We start from the raw sequence: 14,880 nt of genomic DNA on the forward strand, positions 1-14,880 counted from the left end.
CCTCTTACACTATTGGTGGGAATGAAAACTGGTGCAGCCACTCTGGAAAACAGTATGGAGGTTCTTCAAAAAGTTGAAAATAGAGCTACCCTACAAACCAGCAATTGCACTACTGGGTATTTACCCCAAAGATACAGATGTAAGGATCTGAAGGGGCATCTGCTGTTTATAACAGCAATGTCCACAATAGACAAACTATGGAAAGAGCCCAGATGTCCATCAACAAATGAATGGATAAAGAAGATATGAAATATATATATATATATTATATATAATGGAATATTACTCAGCCATCAAAAAATGAAATCTTGCCATTTGCAATGATGTGGATGGAACTAGAGGATATTATGCTAAGTGAAATAAGTCAATCAAAGAAAAATGATTATCATATGATCTTGATCATGTGGAATTTAAGAAACAAAACAGGATATAGGGGAAGAGAGGAAAAAATGAAACAAGACAAAATCAGAGAGGGAGACAAACCTTAAGGGACTCTTTATAGGAAACAAACTGAGGGTCGCTGGAGGGAAGGGGGTTGGGGTTGAGGTAAATGAGTGATAGGCATTAATGAGGGCATGTGATGTAATGAGCCCTGGGTATTATATAAGACTGATGATTCACTAACTTCTACCTCTGAAACCAATAATACATTATATGGTAATTAATTGATTTTAAATAAAATAAAAATGTAAAATAAAAAAATTTGCTAATATTCTGATTAGCCTTCTTACATTTTTTTTAATTTTTATTTATTTATGATAGTCACAGAGAGAGAGAGAGAGAGAGAGAGAGAGAGAGGCAGAGACATAGGCAGAGGGAGAAGCAGGCTCCATGCACTGAGAGCCCGACGTGGGATTCGATCCCGGATCTCCAAGATCGCGCCCTGGGCCAAAGGCAGGCGCCAAACCGCTGCGCCACCCAGGGATCCCTACATTTTTATTTATGAGATGAATTGGTCTATAATTATTATGATGGTATCATTCTTTTCAGATTGAGCATCAGGATTATGCTGACTTCATAAATAGAGTTGAAGGTATTTTCTCCCTTTTCCACTCACTGGAAAAGATTTTGTTAAATTGATATTATTTTTTCAGCATCTGGAACAAATTCAGTGAAATCAGCAAAATCTAGGGATTTCTTTGTGCGAAGGTTTTTAATTTCAACCTTAATTTATATAATAGTATAGCACTTTTTCTGTTTCTTGTTGTGTTGGTTTGGTAAATTGTGTTTTTCTACAAATTTGTACGATTTATATTGCCAAAAGTAATGTATAATATCTTCATAGCACAATTTTAACTATATTCTGTACATTCCATATCATATTTTCATTAACTTCCAATTCAAATGTCCAATGTATGAAATATGGATAAAAAATTCTAAAACACATATTAAAAAGATGGGGAAGCAATTATTTCTATTGCCAAAAAATGTGTCCTATTTAATAGATAACTTGCTGCAAGGTTAATTTAAAAATGAGTAGTCCAGTTCATGTAAAAGCATGTTTCAATTAAAATGCTCTTCTACTTATAAAAATTTAAGACATACCAATATTTCATAAAGAGAAGCAGTTCTATTTTTTGTTGGTGGTGATGAAATTCTGCTTTTCTGACTTCAGTTTATATATGTCCTAATGAATGAAGTATGCAGTATAAAATACATACTAGAGAAGTCTGAGAACATTTAAGGTAATTTAACTAATTTGAAAATACATTTTCCAAGTACTCATTGAAAGAGTTTCTTTGTTTTTATTTTTAAATTTTGGGTGTTTTGTTTTTGATTTTGATTTTTAATGTCAGGCAACAACAGAGGCCCTCAAGAGCAGAGACACATGGTGTCCTTTTTTTGTTAGTTCCAGATTTGCAGAGTCTGATGAAGGCGGTGATCATACTAATGATGTTAATGACAATAATAATGTTGATGGGAGAGGTAGTCAAGACTGCCAAAATGAAAAATCTCATCTTTGAAATGGGCCCTTTTAAATCATCATCTCTTCCTTTTATTTTTTTCCCCTTTCTCCATTGACAATAATAGGTAGAGAATCAGAAATAATTTCAAACTACATTATGTTCCTTGACACAGGGAACCATAACTTAAATTACCAGTTCTCAAACAAGGTGTCATGACATACTCATTTGTTCCTAACAGCTGTGGAGTGCTTCAAAATCGATCTCTGTGTATGATGTAAGTAATGAGATATTAATAGGGAAAATACTTTAAAATGTGATTTTTAACAAAACAGAGTACCTTTGAGGCTCTACCATGAACAATGTCACTTTCACACATTTTCTTTCAAATATGCTCTCCTGAGAGAGGAAAAAAACAATGATATAACTAGTATGTTATAAATTGTACATAATACCCTTCTATTTTGTCCATATCAAGCCATATGCTGAAAACCTTCATAGATTCTCATTTTAAATGCCTTGTCATCCCATAACCAAGGAAAGATCCTAGGATTCAAGTCTGTCACAATCTCACAATCTAAATCTAACAATGTGTTTCTCAATGGCAGAATTGGCACAAAAGTCTTTTGTCAAATTCTGAATCTTGAATCTTTGTTTAAAAAAATATGGTCACCATGGCAATCTGCTAAAAATATAATGTTTGTTAATTGCCATATAAAAGGGAAACAGAACCAGAGAACTGTTATACAGATATTTAATCAGGTATAAACCAGTAATACATGAAAACCCATATAAATAAAAATTCTCTTTCATCAGAGCAATGCATTTAACTGATAATTTCAGCATTTTCCATCTCCAAACTCTTTTTACTATGTCTGTTAGCAAAAAGAGAGAGAGAGAGAGAGAGAGAGAGAGAAGAAACTGCAAAGGGCATCCAAGCCTCTAAGAATTTATAAGACCAAAAAGGGAGACATTTGGTTATATTCGTACCTGTAAGAGATTGCCAGTCATTTGCAGTGCACTGAATAAAGAATTGCCGTTTTCAATTCACACTGGGGAGAGAGAATGGGGAACTTCTATAGGTAAAAAGGGAAATGTCACATTCGCACAAAATACTAAAAATACAAAGTTGGTTGAGAAAAAAAAAAGTGGGAAGAAAAGGAGAAAAGGGAAAAGACGGCTGTGGGTGTTGGGTCCAGACTGAAAGAGCAGGGACTGAATTGAGTTTTTAATTTTAAGAGGAGAAGGAATTAAATTCTCCACTAGAAAAATAAATCAAGGGAATTTTATAGGATGACTAATACATTAATAACCTACAGGAAGAGCTGAGCTCTCAGGTGAAGCCAGTTCAAGGACAGAAGGGCAAGCTCCCACTCTCCGAGCACTGTCAGGGGATCTTCAATGAATTCATGGAGCAGAGACACAGAATCTGGAATTCTTAGAGATGCTTGTCTGCGTCCAGAAAGTCTCTTGTGTACATCTCTGAAAAGCCTTATTATTGACTAATGAGCTTGTCTGAATCACCTATTTGCTTTATTATTTGCAAGCAAACATACAATTATGTCTGAGCTAATTTGAGATTCCAACTTTTCATTTTTAATGCAGCTTAGTTAACGCATAAAACCTTTCACAGTGTTCATGACAAAAAGGTTACTCTTTATTCTTTTGTGCCTGTGATTTTTTTCAAAGCGAGCTTCACTAGATGTCATTTTCTCTAGAAACTTTTTTCCCTCCTTCCATTAGTGGAACAGTCTAATTACTGCATAATCAAAAAGAGAGGCGCACACGGCTGCCTGGCTTCACCACATCCACACAATGGTGCCGAATGCATCTTAACAGTCCAGTGAACTGTCAGCGGCAAAAGTAATTGGAAATTGGGGGTATTCTTCGTGTACTGGTAGTGGGAGTTGTTCTTGTGCTTTGTTAATAGGCAAATCACTCATGGGAGGTAGGGAGTCCATAGTTAGTTTGTAAAGACTCTTTATAACGCTTTTTTTTTTTTAAAGTTAAGACACTGCTTTACTTCCTCCTAAAATTTTTTTTTTTTCAATTACACATTAAATGACTTGGCATTTGAGGTAATGTTATCTAGTGTTAATTCACCTGTTAGGAAATTGCCTCTCTCTAGAACCTGGGGTTAATAGAGTGCAAAAGACCATTCTTATCAAGGGGTGGGAGAAAGGCGATTAATTTACACTATAAATTAAAACATAGAAAATGGAAAGAAAACAGTCTCTGAGTTCTGGCCTCACTCCTGAAAAGCTATTATGTTTTGTTGTTTTTTTCTGTTTTTAATTTGTTATTTTTATCCACTTTAGCAGGCCTCTAATCATTCTAGGCAGAACACACAGCATGGATGAAACTATACATGAAAGAATATGCTTCAGGAAGCAAAATTAATTGACATTGCAGGGAACATATTCACAGAGTCCGTGGAGTTACAGCTGTGTGGCTTCTATTCACATCACAGTAAAATCATTTGTCTGTTTAATATTTGCAAAAGCACATTTGAAAAAGAAAACCATGAAGTGCTAAGTAGCCTTGTTGACAAGCATGAATCTTCTTTGTCATATTTCACCTTTAATAAAAATAGTGATGCTAATAATGATTAAATCCATTTGTACCACATTCAGAACACATTGCAAAGCAATGTAGGTCAGAGGATGGCTTCCAACAAGTGAGTCTGAAAGTAATTGTTTCTGGACCACTGTGCTGCTCTTTGTGAGAAATCAGTTATTGTAAACAAAGTCTCTGGTTAATTAATAGAAAAAATAAACAAATAATTAAAAAGGGATATATACATTACTCATTTTTATTGCAGGAGACAGTCCTTTGTTCTCTACTTCACCGATCTCCAACAACTAAAAGTAACAACAGCTCTCATCACATGCAAAATTTTAAATAAACTACTGATGCTTACCTTTTACTTCCGTGAAAGCCAAGTCCCAGCATCCTCCTGATGTTTGGTACCTTCCCAGGAGCCCACACTCAGATGCTTCAAGTTATACCTTAGCATTTGCCTTCTATCTTCCTCTCTGCCAATACTTACTTTTCTCATCCCTTTCTCTCAAGACTCTGAAATAGGTCAGCAAACAGGGATTTTCCCTGATTGGGAATTGCCTAATGTATAAGTCAACTAAGTAATATGTGTATCGATCAAAGGTTCACCACTTACAAGTTTGGTGACATTGGGCAAGTTGCTTAATTTCTTTTCTTTTTTTTTTAAGATTTTATTTATTTATACATGAGAGTCACAGAGAAAGAGAGAGAGAGAGAGAGGCAGAGACAGAGGGAGAACCAGGCTCCATGCAAGGAGCCCGATACGGGACTCGATCCCGGGACTCCAGGATCATGCCCTAGGCAGAAGGCAGGCTCTAACTGCTGAGCCACTCAGGGATCCCCAGTCGATTAATTTCTTAAGCCTCAGTTTTTTTCATTTGTAAAACTGGGTCAATAGTCCTGTAAGTGTCTGGGGAAAATTAAATGAGATGAGCAGCATATAAAGCACTTATGCCCATGCCTCACGAATAGGAGACACTCTATAGTATTAGATAGAGGATTATTATCCCCACAGCCAAGCATGGTACCCACCCCATAATTGGAACTAGATATGTATTTGTTGAAAAGAATGAATGAATAAAGACAGATTAGGCCAGATTGCCATCTGCACCTGAAATAGCAGAGCAAGTCATCAATCAAGTAGCACTTATTTGGTGCATAAAATATGCAAGCATCAACATGTTCTCCAGAAGAACATAACATTTTAGACTAGTTTCCTTTCCTCCTATGATAAAGCACAGATCACATAGATACATATTTTTTAGAATTAGTTAGAAATGATTGAATTTTCAACTGGCAATTTCAAATGGTGGCCCAAATGACATATCTTTAGCATCCATTCTATCCAATCTATTTGTTGAAAACAATGACTAATCCTTTAAATCAACACTGTAGTTACAAAATTTCAATATGTCACCAAGTAAGTGTTGGAAGACAGAAGCATTCCTGATAAATTTGGCAAACTGCCTTTAAGTAGTACAAAAATCAATGGGATAAGGAGACATATTTAGAGAAAATAAAAAAGAACTAGATTGGAAGAAAAATCTTTGGGGGCAAAAGGGGCTTTTTAAGAAAACAAATTTGAATGTGGATAAAACCCAATCACTTCTTAGCTATATAACTATATATACATTACTTAGCCTCTCTAAACCCAGTTTTCTTATCTTCAAAATGGAAATTACAATAATTATCTGCAAGTGTCATGTGAGAATTAGAATAGTAAATAATCCAGGCTCAGACTAGCCACACAGTAAAGAGCAGCAGTGAGGTATTAGTGGTGGCAGCAGCAGCAGCAGCAGCAGAAGTAAGGCAGCAGTAGCAGTAACAGTAGACTAGGCTTTGGGGAGTCGTATGTAACTACAGGCTAAATACAAAGCAGCAATTTCATACTGGAGGGGAAAAAAAACAGGGTTCTGAAATGTATTTTTTAAGCATGTAATAGAAGGGGAAAAACAAGTGGCCAATAAACATATAAAAAGAAAGTTCAATTTTACTAGTGATCAGGGAAATGCAAATTAAATAATGTGATACTATTATGCACACATCAGATTGGCAAAAATTAAAAAGTGTGACAATATCAAATACAAGTGAGGATGTGAGAAGTAGGAGCTATGAGATGCACTTGGGAAAGCAATTTGCAATATCTAGTTAAAAAGCTGCAGGTCCTCTGCTGCTCTCCAGTGGTATTTCTCCACTGGAGACACTCATATCTGAATGTAAAGCGAGATGCATAAGTATTACTTACAGTAGTGAAAAAAGGGAAGAAAATATAAATGTCTCTCAACAGAACAGTGGATATATAGAAGATCTTTGTTAAATGGAATATGAGAGACCATTTAAGATGACTGAATCAAAGTTGCATCTACCAACCTGGATAAACCTAACAGAACAATGCTAAAATGAGAAAAGAAAGTTCTAGATAATTAAAAAATATTATACTACCTTGCATTGGTCCTGGAAAAGTATAAAAACATGATATGATACACACTAGATTCAGGGTGGAGGTTTTTCCACGGATGAGAGTGGGAAGAATAGAATCAGGCAAGAGGGCAGCCCGGGTGGTTCAGTGGTTTAACGCCACCTTCAGCCTGGGATGTGATCCTGGAGACCTGAGATAGAGTCCCATGTTGGGCTCCCTGTATGGAGCCTGCTTCTCCCTCTGCCTGTGTCTCTGCCTCTTTCTCTGTGTGTGTCTGTCATGAATGAATAAATAAAATCTTTAAAAAAAAAAAAAAGAATCAGGCAGGAGTAGAGAGTCTGTGGTGTTTTATTTCTTTTTTAAAAATCTGAAGCAAGGGGTGCCTGGGTGGTGCATTTGGCTAAGCATCTGACTCTTGATTTCAGCTCAGGTCACAATCTCAGGGTTGTGAGATCAGTCCCTGTATCAGGCTCCATGCTCAGCTTGGAGTCTGTTTGTCCCTCTGTACCTCCTCCCATTTGCACACTTTCTCTCTCTCTAAAATATATAAATAAAATCTTAAAAAAACAGTCTGAACAAATAGATGAAATTTCTTAAACTTGGTACAATGTATGTAGAAAGGTGCACATAATCACATCCTGTAGACAAACCTTTGGGGGCTTAGAGTTGTCATTTATAAAATGAAGTGACTGGTCCAGCTAATTACCATGTTCTCTTCCAGCTGAGATATATCATAGCTGTGAAAAGAAGGAACTATAATGATGGAGTGGTCCAGTCAAGTTGTTTTCTCTGGCATAGGAAGAGGAATTTGTGTTAAACTTAAGAAAAAATACTAGAAAACTACAGTAAATCAAAACATGGTGGTACTGGCATAAGGCATATCCTAAACATATAGATTAATGGAATAGAATTGAGAGAACAGAAGTAAACCAACAGAAGTCCATCAGTTTTCAACAAGGGTGCCAAGACCATTCAAAGAGGCAAGAATAGTCTTTTCAACAAATTGTATTAAAACAATTAGATATTTACATGCAAAAGAATGAAGTGGACATCACACCATACACAAAATTAGTTCAAAATATTTCATTGACACTAAAAACTATAAAATTCTTAGAAAAAATAGGAATCTGTATGACTTTGGATTAGGCAATGTTTTTCTAGATATGACAGTAAAAGCACAAGAGACAAAAGAAAAATAGGTAAATTAGATTCATCAAAATTAATAACTTTTGTGTTTCAAAGGATACCATCAAGAAGTAAAAAGAAACTCACGGAGTGGGAGAAAAATAATCTTCAAATTAAATGTATAATAATTCTCATATCAAGAATATATCAAGAATTCTTACAAATCAACAATAGAAAGATCCTATTTTTAAATAACCAAGGGATTTGAATAGACATACAAATATACAAATAATACTCAAAGGAGCAATAAACACAAGAAAATATATTTGATACCACTAGAGAAATTCAAGTAAAACCACAATGAGATACCCCTTCACACCCACTAGGATGTCTATAATCAAAAAGATAATATCAAGTGTTGGTAAGAATGTGGAGAAAGTGAAACCCTCATGTTTTGCTACTGGGGATGTAAACGGGTGCAACCACTTTGGAAAATAGTTTGGACATTCTCCAAAGAGTTAAAGATTGGGGGGAGCCACTTAAGTGGCTCAATCAGTTGAGCATCTGACTTGGTTTTGCCTCAGGTCAAGATCTTATGGGTCTTGGGATCAAGCCCTGCCTTGGGCTCCATGCTCAGCAGGGAGTCTGCTTGAAGATTCTCTCCCTCTGCTCCTCTCACTCTCATGCTTGTATGCATGCTCTCTCTCTCTTTCTCAAATAAATAAATAAATAAATAAATAAATAAATAAATAAATGTTTTAAAAAGAAAGAATTTAAGTTAGAATTACCCATATTACCTAGCAATTCCACTCCTAGACTTATACTCGAAAGAACTGAAAGGATATGTCCATACAAAAGCTTGTATACAAATGTTCATAGCAGTATTAGCCATAATAGCCCAAGAGTAGAAATAATCCAAATGACTATCAACTAATGAATGGATAAACATGTGTGGTATAGCCATACGGTGGAATATCATTTGGCCCTAAAAAGGATTAAAGTAATGACATGTACTACAACATGGATAAACTTTGAAAACATGTTGGGTGAGAGGAGCCAAACTGAAAAGGTCACATATTGTATAATTCCATTCATGTGAAATGCCCAGAATAGGCAAACTCATAGAAACAGAGAGTAGATTAATGATTGCCAAAGGATAAGGGAAGGGAAAGTAGGAAGTGACTGCTGATGGGTTCAGGGTTTCTTTTTGAGGTGATAAAAATGTATTAAAATTAGTGGTGGTGGATGCAGAACTCAGAATACCCTGAAACCCACTGAATAGTACACTCTAAAAGGATAATGTCATAGTATGTAATTTATATCTCAATAAAGCTGTTATTAAATTTAAGGGGAAAAATTTGGAGTTAGATTTTCAAAGAATATCTTATCATAATTATAAAAATTATTAGAATTCTTTAGAAAGCTCTCAGAAACTATGTGCGCATTATTGAGGAGGGGTCCTAGAAGAAAATGCGTTATAAACTATCGTGATGTTTTTAGAAATTTTTTAAATCTGAAGACATGAGTTTGGCTCAGAGAATTTTATGAGATTTCTTTCAGTTTTACTCAATAATGAACCTAAGACACCTGTTACCAAATATTGATTTTCCTTCTGTTTCTCTCTTAGGTTTTATTTCTAAATACAAAATATATTCTCTTTCTCATCAGATTTGAGGAAAACCCTTTGTGGAAATCAAAATTCAATGATACTATATTCACCTGTCATCATTAAGAAAAAATTGTTCCATATAGGTAAATATTACAAAATAACTGAAACTTACCTACAGCCAAGTCCCATATTGTGTTTTACTAAATCACGCTTGATGGAAATATCTCAAAAGTGCTTTGTTTCCCTGACTTCTGAAACAGAGACTAGTGACTATACTCACTTTTTCCTCATGTGGTGGAGTAAGCATTATGAATGTCCACTCCCTATAATATACTATTATGCACTGTCATGTTCTGTGCTGGTTTTGAGTATCCTATCCTGCCAGACTGTCAACAGTCACTTCTGCTCTCCTCCCAGAACGCCTTCCATGAAGGTTTAGAGAGGAATTATTTCATTTCTCCCAAGCCCTCCTTCATGTTTCAAACAAAGTCTTTAACATCAGTCACTTTTAGAGGGGGGGAAAAAAGGGACCTTTACATAAAGAGAGAATGAAAAATGAAGGATAATTGTTCTTTACTCCCGTAATTCAATCGCATCCCCGCTTGACTGACAGAATTGAAGCTCTTGAGTCCAGCCATTCTTCCTTTAAGCACTGATGGCCTATGGTAGACTGTGAAAGAATGGATGGATCACCATCTTTTTTGAGGCCCAAAGAGATCCAGGGGAGTTGGGATGGGTACCAGGACTTCACCCTGTAAAATAGATATAATGTTACTCCCAGCAGCCCCATTTTGTCACTAGGATCCCTTCTCCCACCTTCTTTCCATTCTCATTAATTTCCTCTCCCTAAAGATGGTAAGATAGGGGGAATCCCTGGGTGGCTCAGTGGTTTAGCGCCTGCCTTTGGCCCAGGGCGCGATCCTGGAGTCCTGGGATTGAGTCCCGCGTCAGGCTCCTGGCATGGAGCCTGCTTCTCCCTCCTCCTGTCTCTCTCTCTCTCTCTCTCTCTCTCTCTCTCTCTCTCTATGTCTATCATAAATAATAAATAAATAAATATTTAAAATAAAAAAAATTAAAAAGATGGTAAGATAGGAGAATATGGGGGAATTTTAGAAGATTAAGGGGCCTGAAGGAAGCAAGAGCAGGGATCTTTTAGTAACTTATTTCCTTCTAAGATATAAGCAGAAGAATAGGAATTAATTATCATAGTATTAGCTTCTTAATCTTACTTAAAGATACAACTTAAATAACACATTCCTCTGGCTACATGTTGACCAAATAGGATTATTTTTTATGATGTACCATTTTTCATCATTGAACCCTGAGTATTGACATAGGTTTGGCTTCTGTTTTCTTTCCTAGCGGAAAGAGAAAAATATCTGCAGAAAAAAATTTCTCCCAAACTGGCTGCCACCTGTTTTCCTTCTTTTGTCTTCCCAACTCTTAGTGTTACATAATTACAAACAAAACTTTAATAGCCTTTGCATTTGCATGGTTAGAAAATAATCAGATTGTTGAATTCTAAAATATTACAAGAGATATTTTGGAATCTCAGAGTCCCTGTTCACTTATCTATTCGTCCACAGATATGCTACAGGGTTGAATGTATCTGAAATCTTATTTCTAAATAAATGGGATATTATATCCCAGAAATTATTTGGAAGGAACAAATCTAATTTCAATAATTAAGGTTACTGTGTGTTCCAGATGGTACAGCTATTTTTTTCAGGTATTGATCTCTAAGTGATTGTGTGAAAGAAAAATCTGTGATGATCTTTATTAGAAATGTAGCATGAATAAGAAATGAAGTTTGTTAAATGACTGATATTCTAAGTCCAATATTCATCGCCACTATATAATCTCCCAATCCTGAGTAATATAGTCTTTCATGGAGCAAATCTATGTAAAAAGTTGTTCAGCTTGAGCTTTTTCAAGAATGGTTGTTATTTGGAAAGAAAAAAAGCATTCTAGGCTAGGATATGCAATTTGACCTAAAGCAGAGGTGTGAGGTCCAATTGAGTGTAAGTGGACAAATGTATAGAAAGCATTAAAAAACATTAGACAGGGAGGTACCCAGGTGGCTCAGTGGTTGAGCATCCACCTTTGGCTCAGGTCATGTTCCTGGGGTCCTGGGATTGAGTCCCCACATAGAGCCTACTTCTCCCTCTGCCTATGTCTCTGCCTCTCTCTGTGTATCTCTCATGAATAAATAAATAAAATGTTAAAAAAAAAAAAAAGAAAAGAACACATTACACAGTATGGTTAGCTATAGTGTATGAGACCAGATCTCATAGTCTTTGAACCCAATGCATTATGTAAAGTGCTTCAACCGCAATAAACAAACTATTTGAGCTAGCCTCAGACAAGTAGAGGAAAGTACTAAAATGATATGGAGGAGTTTAAAGTAACTCAAATGGACAAATACTTCCAAGGACAGAAAAGGTTGAGAATGAGATCAGGGAAAGCTGGTTGGAGTACTTTCTCTGACCATCTCACCTCTAATTCCTTTGGCATGTCTTTTTCATTCTCCTCTCTCACTCACTCTGCAGACTCACTTTCTCATCTTCTATTTACATGTTGTAGTTTCAGACACAGACTGGTCATTTCTACGTTGCAACGTCACATCCCAGGAAAGATGACCTTTGGGTGCTGTATAAATCAGATGTCCCCCACTGACCCAATCAGCTATAGCCAGAAAGGAGGATTGTATCATACATACAATCATACATACATACAGGGATGCTGGGAGCTCATTCTATGAATCAAGAGTCTCCAGAAGGGTCATGGCCTAATGGGTTGGCCTTGCTGCCTACTTGCTTACTGCAGAATGTAGGTGAATTAACATATGATATACTATGTAACAATGAAAAGGCAAATAATGTGATGAAAGCAGACTAGATCAAGATCAACATAGATCAGAGACACAATAGATAAAGAAGCATGTAACCTAGTAAAATTAATTGTCATCTTAAAATAAAAATGCAGGAAAATTCAATTATATCAACAATAATGATCGCTTCTTGTTTGAAATTATAGAACCTGAATACTGTGTGAACAACCTCTTTCTTATTCAGTTTGAGGCATATGTAACATGAAAAAAGTATTTTTTAATGGATCCAATCAAGCAAGTTCCTCAAATTTTAAAGATAAATACACACAGACCTCATAACATTAGTAAATGAAACATTGATGCCTTCTATCTGGTCAATAATGGGAATCTCCCCTATCTTTAAACATTTAAGTCAGAAGAGTTTTCTGTTTAACTTTTCAAGCTATGAATAATATATTTTCTCATATATTTTTTCATTCAGAATTTATATCCCCTTCTGATTCAATCCTACAAGAAATGATAGTTTGATGAGGTAGAAAGGGCCTGATTGTTAGAATACCTGCTCTGAAATCATAATTCCGCCTCTCTTGGATTGGAGTCCTTGAACAAAGGATTTAAACAATCTGAGTCTTTCTCGCCTCACACAGGTATTGATTTTTAAACATAATTAACAAACAGGATTTTGAGCAACACTAGAAAGCATCATTCTGTCCAGGCTGGACACCAAAGACAGGAGGTTGGCACATGTATGTCTTCCCTGCTCTCATGCCATCTTGTGAAGCAATGTAATTAGCTGAGTAGCACTGATCCCACCATGAGATTGGGCTCCAAGAAAAGGATCTTGCCTTCTGCTGCTACTCCCTTCCTGTGGTGCTTTGCACTGTGGAGGATGGGAACATAGTCTGAGCATAGACACCAGACTCTGAATTCGGGTACAGCTGTTCTGGGATGCTGAATACTAGCAGCTCTGCACAAAGCCACCTTGTGGGAAGTTTATCTTTTCATAAAGCCAACCCTTAATTATTTACTGATCTATGTTTCCTGTTCCCAGTAGTGTGTATTACTACCCGCCAACAAATAGAAAGGCACATGTGATCTAGGTAGTCTTTGCTGCCATCACTTGATAATAGGTTTAGCACTCATGTTTTCAAATAAATATATGTTATTCTATAAAAACCAAACCTACATTAGTGTAAGGATGACTCCAATTGGCACAACTTCTACTGGCATCTCTTATCACATGGTCATACCAATGTCGGTGTCCTGCATCAAACTCTTAAACCCTAGGGTGAAGATACTTTGCCTTTTTCCCTTTTGTGTTTCCTGGATCTTTAACAGTGTCTGGAATCAGAATAAAACAGAATATAGTAGATGTTCAATACATATTTTGGACAAAGAACACACAAACTATTTCCTTATAAAACTAACATCCAAAAGAAAGGAATGAAGGGAGGAAGAAAAGCAAAAATTTGAAAAGTAAGATGTAAATGAGTAATGAGATCTTTATAAAGTTCCACCTGACCTAGGGAGTGTTGTTTCTTTGTTTTTGTTTTGTTTTGTTTTTTCAAAAGGAATAGGAGGACTCATTAAGCAATATGATGTGCCCTTTCTCTGTAGCCCAAATGTTTTTGCCCTTCTTAGCTAATATGTATAATCAGAAGGGGTACGATTCTTTGGATTTCTTGTATTTGATATTCACACAGCTCTTTAAAGCATTATGTCTTTCACCACATTTGGGAACATTTCAGCTAATTTTTCTTTGAATAAGTTTCAAGTTCCATTTTCTCCCCTGTTTGGGGGACTTTAATGACACAAATGTTAGCTCAAGTCCCTGAGACACTGTTCATTTTTTTTTGTCCATTTTGTCTTTATTGATCAGATAATGTAAATTCTATTGATCTTTATTCAAGTTCACTGACCATCTCGGTCATTTCTGCTCTGCTACTGAGCCCATCAAGCAAGTTTTTTCCAGTTCTACTAATCTCTATCTGGTGTGTTTTCTTTTTTTTTTAATGACTTCTATTTTTATACAAAGATTTTATTCTTTTTTCATTTATTTCAATAGAATGTATAATTGTTTGTTGAACCATACAGTGATGGCTGCTTTAAAATCTTTGTCAGATAATTGCAATATATCATTCATCTTGGTGTTGGCACATGTTGTCTTTTCTCACTTATGATTTTCCTGGTTCTTGATATGATGAGTAATTTTTGAATGTATCCTGGATATTTTCGATATTATACTAGGACACTCTGGATCCTATTTAATCTTCTTTTAGCAGTCAGTATGCCTGTTAAAGTGTAGTGAGAGGGCCAGGTAGGCGTTGTTTTCTGCTTCCCTATGCCCTACTTCCTACACCACCCTGCAAAAGTGGAGCCTTATTCCTATTACCTCTTTGTAGATGTATGGAGTAGAAGTTCATCTCCCACTTTG

General features: G+C 35.9%; 1 long non-coding RNA gene across 7 annotated transcripts in view; it reads left to right on the forward strand.

The window, feature by feature from the left end:
* LOC140635186 (uncharacterized) overlaps nucleotides 1-14,880 on the forward strand; it is a 127,840-nt gene that overhangs the window by 93,755 nt on the left and 19,205 nt on the right. For 3 of the 7 annotated variants that reach the window (XR_012032551.1, XR_012032555.1, XR_012032549.1), the window contains one exon: nucleotides 9,676-9,759. The exons of the other annotated variants lie outside the window; for them this stretch is intronic. This is a non-coding gene — a long non-coding RNA (uncharacterized lncRNA). The remainder of the gene's footprint in view (nucleotides 1-9,675; nucleotides 9,760-14,880) is intronic. 7 annotated transcript variants of the gene reach the window in all.

This window comes from Canis lupus, chromosome 6 (genome assembly GCF_048164855.1).
Source record: "Canis lupus baileyi chromosome 6, mCanLup2.hap1, whole genome shotgun sequence".
In the NCBI taxonomy this organism is placed as follows: Eukaryota; Metazoa; Chordata; class Mammalia; order Carnivora; family Canidae; genus Canis; species Canis lupus.